A 6,000-nucleotide genomic window follows, 5' to 3' on the forward strand; every position below is an offset into this window, starting at 1 on the left:
ATAGGAAATGGGGTACAGAAGTCTATCCTGCCCTACAGGAAAATAGAAGGGGAAGGGGATAAGAGAAGGGGAGGGAGATAGAAGAAAGGACAGAGTAGGGGAAGGGATATTAAGAATGCATGCCATCTTGGGGTGGGGGGAGGGGGGAGATGGGGTGAAAATTTAGAACTCAGAAACTTGTGGAAGGGAATGTTGAAAACTAAAAATAAATAAATTTATATTAAAAATTCAAAAAAAAAAAAGAATTCAGTCTAGACAAGATCTTGCCTTTAGGAAATAAACCGTTGTTCTTGGGACCTTCCATTAGCATTTAGGGTGACATGGCTTTTGAAGGGGAAAACCAACTAAAGAAGTTTGGGTAGAGATGGGTTTTTTTGTTCAGATTGCTGGAGGCAGCTGAGTCTCATGATTGGGTCAAGTTCTCAGCAGGAGGGGCTGAAGACTGTTTGCCCACCTCCTCAATAATATGTTCACCCCCTCATTGATTGTTAACCGACAAAGACCATCATTTTATTAAATATTTGCTAGCTATAATTAATAAATTGATATTGATTACCCAGAAAAAAAAAAAGAAAAGAAAAAAGAAAGCAGGGCAAGCTAAAGCCAACAACTGAGTCTTCTTGATGGAGAACTATGATTCATTACTGAATCACACTGGAAAGTGGCCTGGACTGAGAGAGGCCAGGACATTTGCATTCTAGTCCAGGTTTTGCTATTTACTAGCCAGCTGTATGACCTTGGGTTAAGTCATTTTTCTCCTCTAAGCCTCAGTGACCCTTGATATTCTTTAAGTATACGCAGCTCTTTCTCAAGGAATGTAATGAAGACTTCTTAGCTTCTGTTTGGTGTCACACTGAACAAATGAAGTAAGAGTCAACTTTCAGAAATCACAAGCCAACTCTAACAGGAATCTGGAAATACAGCAGTCTTCTCCATATGACAAGCATCTTAATCCTACCCTTTGTCTCCAAGGAATTAGGAAGAAGAACCTCTTCTGTGCTCTGACTAGTCAGTGTCAGAGAAATGGAGTAAAAGGTGGCAATATGTTAGATAGGACTATTGATCCCTGAGGTTATAATTAACCTGCCAAGAGTTTTGTTTCCCAAGGAAGGTGAGAAATACCCCAAGGGCTTTGGTTAGTTTTGGCACATAGACAGCCAGTTATTATGCAAGCCTTATCTGAGGCAATGAAAAATAAATCAATGGAATGAAAAGTGGAGTCTTGGAGCATAAGAAGTTGGCTAGAAGCTATGGTGTCACAAGCTGAGCATGTGGTCATTTGCCAGACTCTTAGGCTTGAAAAGACCCTTAGATATTATCAAGTCCAATCTGTTAACCTGATGTGTAAATCTCCTGTATTGTCTCAGAGATGATTATCCAGTTCCTCTTAAAGACAAGGAATTGAGTCACTCATGCAGTCTATTCCATTTTTGAGATATTTCCTATTATAACAGTTTTTTCTCCCTATAACCCAGATGAAACCTGTTTCCCTATAACTTTACAGATTCATAGGGTTTTTTCCCCTAAATGCTATTTATTGGAAAACTTTTATTTAAACATTTTCTGGCAATATAAATTCCCACTCAAGACTTTATCTGGTGCAATTTAAAAACAAAATTAAAACCTTAAACAACACAGGGCCAAAGGGGATGGGGGAAAGGGAGTCTGAACCCTTTTGCATTGCATGGCATTCATTCTTCATTGTTTATTTTCTTTATTTCTCCATTAGGAAAACACAGAATTTCAGAGGTGGAACAAAAAGTCTTCAGTGACTGTCTAGTCCAGCCATACCTGAAAAAAGAATTCCTTTTCTAATAAGACTTCACAAGTGGTCATTCTGCCTTTGATTGAAGCCTAGAAAAGCCACAGTTTCTGGGGGCAGCCCATTGTACTGTGATAGAGCTCATTTGTTGTTTAGTTTTTCCTACCATGAAGGCTAAATTGGCTTCATACAACTTCTACCCATGGCACCTAGTTCTGCTGCCTGAAGCCAACCAGAATAAATACAATCCAGCTTCCATAGGCCATCTCTTCAAATACTTAAAGATAATTATTATGTCCCTCCACGAGTCTTTTTTTTTTCTCCAGGCTAAATTTCTCCAGTTCTTTAAACTGATCTTCATAGCACATGCCATTCTCTCATTGATTGCCAGCTTATCCATGACCTCCTTAAAAGGATGCCAAGAACTGAAAATAATTCCCCAAATGTGTTTTCACCAGGGCAGAGGACACTGAACCTATCACCTCCTTATTTCTGGAATCTATGCTTCTCATAAAATGCAGGCTGAGATCACATTATTAGTTGCGACAGTATACTCTTGACTCATACTGAGGTTAAAATCAACTAAAATCCCCAGATCTTTTTCAGGCAAACCACTGTCTCCATATTTCCCCTCAGGTTCTTGTGAAGTTGAATTTTTGGACTCAAGAGTAAGATGTTACATTTATCCCTACTGAATTTCATCTTGAGAAGCCGGGTGGCCTAATGAATAAAGAACCAGCCTTGGAGCCAGGGCCACTTGGTTTCAGATTCTGCCTCTGGCTATGACCCTGGGCAACCACTCAACCTCCTGGTACTATAGGTTCTACTCTAAAACCATTAGGTGAAGATTTGCATTGGTAAAGGAAGCTTTCTCACCAGGGAAGTTCTATTAAGAGCAAAATCACAAGTCCAGCCTTTATCCCTTAAATTCCATTCTATTTGATTTAGCCCAATGGTCTATCCCATGAAGAACTTTTGGAATCTTAATTATGTCGTTGAGTTCGCTCTCTCTCCCAACTTTGTGCCATCTGCTAATTTTATATGTAAGCCATTTATGTACTTATTCACATCACTGATAAAAATGTTAAAACAATACAAGAGGCTCAGTCTCCTGAGCTGGCCCACATCTACATCCCATTTGATCTACTGCTTCTTGAGCACCTGAACTATGTCATGGTTTTTCTCCACTGGCCTAAACAAGTTTCAAGTCCTTGACATCTAGGGAGGAACTGGAACCCAAGCCCATAGGTGGCAACTATGACAAATAGTCATTGCTGCTGAGTGAAGATGAGAAGAATGCTAAAGTACAAAGGACAAGAGGTTTGAGGAGCTGACCAATTTTTTCTGGACCATATGGAATGTCATGAAAATGTGGGATGTCACTAAATGCCTTGAGGGATTTGAGCTACTGGTAAGGCAACTGGAAAGGGCAAGAGCATTGTGGACAAAAGGAGTGTCTTCCAATTCTATATCCACATTTTGGCTGATCTGGGGTACAATGAGCTATGGGAGGGAAAGTTGATCAAGAACAAGAAAGGCTCTGAGCACCTTGTGTCAGAAGATCCATAAATATAATTGGGATTACAAGGCCCAGTTCACCAACCATAAGCAGAACCCCGAGCAGTTTGTGGATGAAGACACTGAAGAAAATCAGGAGAATTCAGAAGGTTCTTCCTTTCAGATCAGGATAAGCATGGTCTCAGTGCCACCCATTTCCTGAAAAAGACATCTAGGGTACCATCCAGGAAAAGTTGCAAGTTCTTCAAAGAGATGGAAGATGAAGATGAGGACTCTGAGGATTTATGAGATGATAAAGACTGTGGTTCAAAATCCATTTTCTCAGAAACTGACTCAGAGGAGGAGGATGGGAAATATACTTTACTGGCTTCAAAATTCCTTGAAAAAGGGGCACCACAGACAAAAAGTCTACAGAGACACAAAATAAAAAACCCAAGCACCTAGATGAGGAAGAGGAAGAGGATAATGAAGGCAGAAAGTGGGAGAAGGCTCGAGACAGGGCACCACAGGTCAAGGAGAAGTTTAAAATGTTTGCCGATGGAACAAAGATTACCCAGGCAATTGTAGTCAAGAAAATGAAAGAGATCCTGCAAGCTTATGGCAAAAAAGGAACCGATCGTGTAGGCCAAATTAAGATGTTGCAACTGCTGGCTCAGATCACAGCAGAAAATAATCTAGGGGATGGAGGGATCAAATTTAAGATCAAATTCAATATCACTGTTTCCCTCTGTGATTACAGCCCCAACCCAGTCACATACACAAAGTCAGAGATGTGGCAGGAGCACTTGGACTGTATCAATGAACTGATGTACATCTTGTTTGCAAACCCCAATGTCTTTGTTGGAAAGAATATCCTGGAAGAGTGAGAACTTTCTAACTCTGAGCAGCCTCTTTATGTTCGTGATTGTACCCTAACTCTGATGGAAAGGATCTTTTTCCAAGATCAGATCCTCATTCCCAAGATGTGGAGCATCTCAAAGGCAAGGCCTGTATCTGTGCCATCAATGAGCATGTTTGGGGCTACCTGCAGGAAAAAGGCGCAACCAAAGAGATCTGCCATATCTACCTTCATCATCTGCTCCAGACCTACTACAAGTCTGACTACAAGGCTCATCCCCCTTAAAGTCAGAGAAAGACCAGGCTGAAAATGAGGGGCAGAATTCAGTTGTGCTGCTAGAGAGGCATGCAAATACATAAATGCCAAGCATTAGACAGACTGAATTGGGACATGTGGGATCCTCTGTCACATCTACTACCATGATTTTCACTCCCACTGGTACCAGGCTCGGGACCTCGTGCTCATGAGCCACCTCCAGGACAACATTCAGCATGCAGACCCTCCTGTGCAGATCCTTTAATTGCAGCATGGTACAATTGGGTATCTGTGCCTTCTCTCAGGACCTAGCCATGGATGCACACAATGCCCTCCCAGACATTCAGTCCAGTGGCCATGAAAAGGAGCTCCTGGGATAGAGTCTACTGCTTAGGAACTGGCAGTAGTGGAAACAGAAGCAAGAGAAGGTGGAGTGTTGATACTAGGTACCCTTCCACTTGCATATCAACCTGAAGCTCCTTAAAAACATCTGTTTGGTATCTGCCATGCTTCTGGAGATCCCATACATGGCAGCTCATGAAAGTGATGCCTGCAGTTACATGATCGGCAAACACAATTCCACCACCAACTGCAAATGGGAGAGAAGCAGCTCTTACTTGGTCCACCTAAGTCAATGAGGGGACATGTAGTACCACCTTCTTAAGCTATGAAGATGGGTGACTAGAAGACTTGACACAAATTTATTATTAATGAGAAGATGAATGGGAAAATCTGGGATTTGTTCTGTGAGGCCAACCAAGTCCATACCATACTAGTTAGAAATACGTAGGAAGAGTCATTGCATAACTATATTTTCATCTATAGCAATGTCTAAGGCTCTATTAACATGGAGATATTGTCTGATATGTTCCAGCTGGATCTACACACTGTTCACTTTATAATCAGCAAAATTTACTCCAAAGTCATCAGTGAAGAACTTATGGCCTTTCTGGACCAGCCAACACAGAAAGCGGTGATACACCACATTGAGCCCACAGCCTAGCAGAACCTGGCCCTGTAGCTGGCAGAACAGCTGATAGCTTGATGGAAAACAATGAGCACATTTTCCACTATAAGCAGGGTACCTATAAAAGTTATTTTAGAAATCAGAAAGATGGCTACCAAGAAAATGAAGGGGCTACATGCATTGGGTAGGCTATTGCCAGCAGCAATCACAGACCTCCTACTGACTTCCTCAGGGCATGCAATCCCTGAAACGTAACATTCATCCAGAGTAATTAAAAGTCTAAATCAGGTAGACATGAAAATTCATAACAAAACTCAACAACAACACAGAGGAAAGCAGGGATTCCTGGAGCATTCTGTTAAAGACTTCTGTCCAAAGTGACACCAAGTCATTAATAACTTTTTCTGGCATTTACTCATTCAACCAGTTATGAATCCATTTAATTATATGATTATCCAATCCATAGGTTTCCTTCTTTTCCATAAGAATAACGTGAAGTACATTATTAACTGTTCTGTTAAAATCTAGGTAAACTATAGTAAGAGAATTCCCCTTAGGCCTAAGTTTAGTAAACTTGATTTTAAAACAAATAAGATTAGTCTGACATGATTTGTGCTGGATGACTTTATGCTGACTGCTTCCTTCTCTAAATGTTGACTA

General features: G+C 41.0%; 1 pseudogene; it reads left to right on the forward strand.

The window, feature by feature from the left end:
- Positions 1–5,563, forward strand: part of LOC110209614 (eukaryotic translation initiation factor 3 subunit C pseudogene) — a 54,244-nt pseudogene extending 48,681 nt beyond the window's left edge.
- Positions 5,564–6,000: the final 437 nt, after the last annotated feature.

This window comes from Phascolarctos cinereus, unplaced genomic scaffold (genome assembly GCF_003287225.1).
Source record: "Phascolarctos cinereus isolate Bilbo 61053 unplaced genomic scaffold, phaCin_HiC Scaffold_3;HRSCAF=262, whole genome shotgun sequence".
NCBI classification, from domain to species: Eukaryota; Metazoa; Chordata; class Mammalia; order Diprotodontia; family Phascolarctidae; genus Phascolarctos; species Phascolarctos cinereus.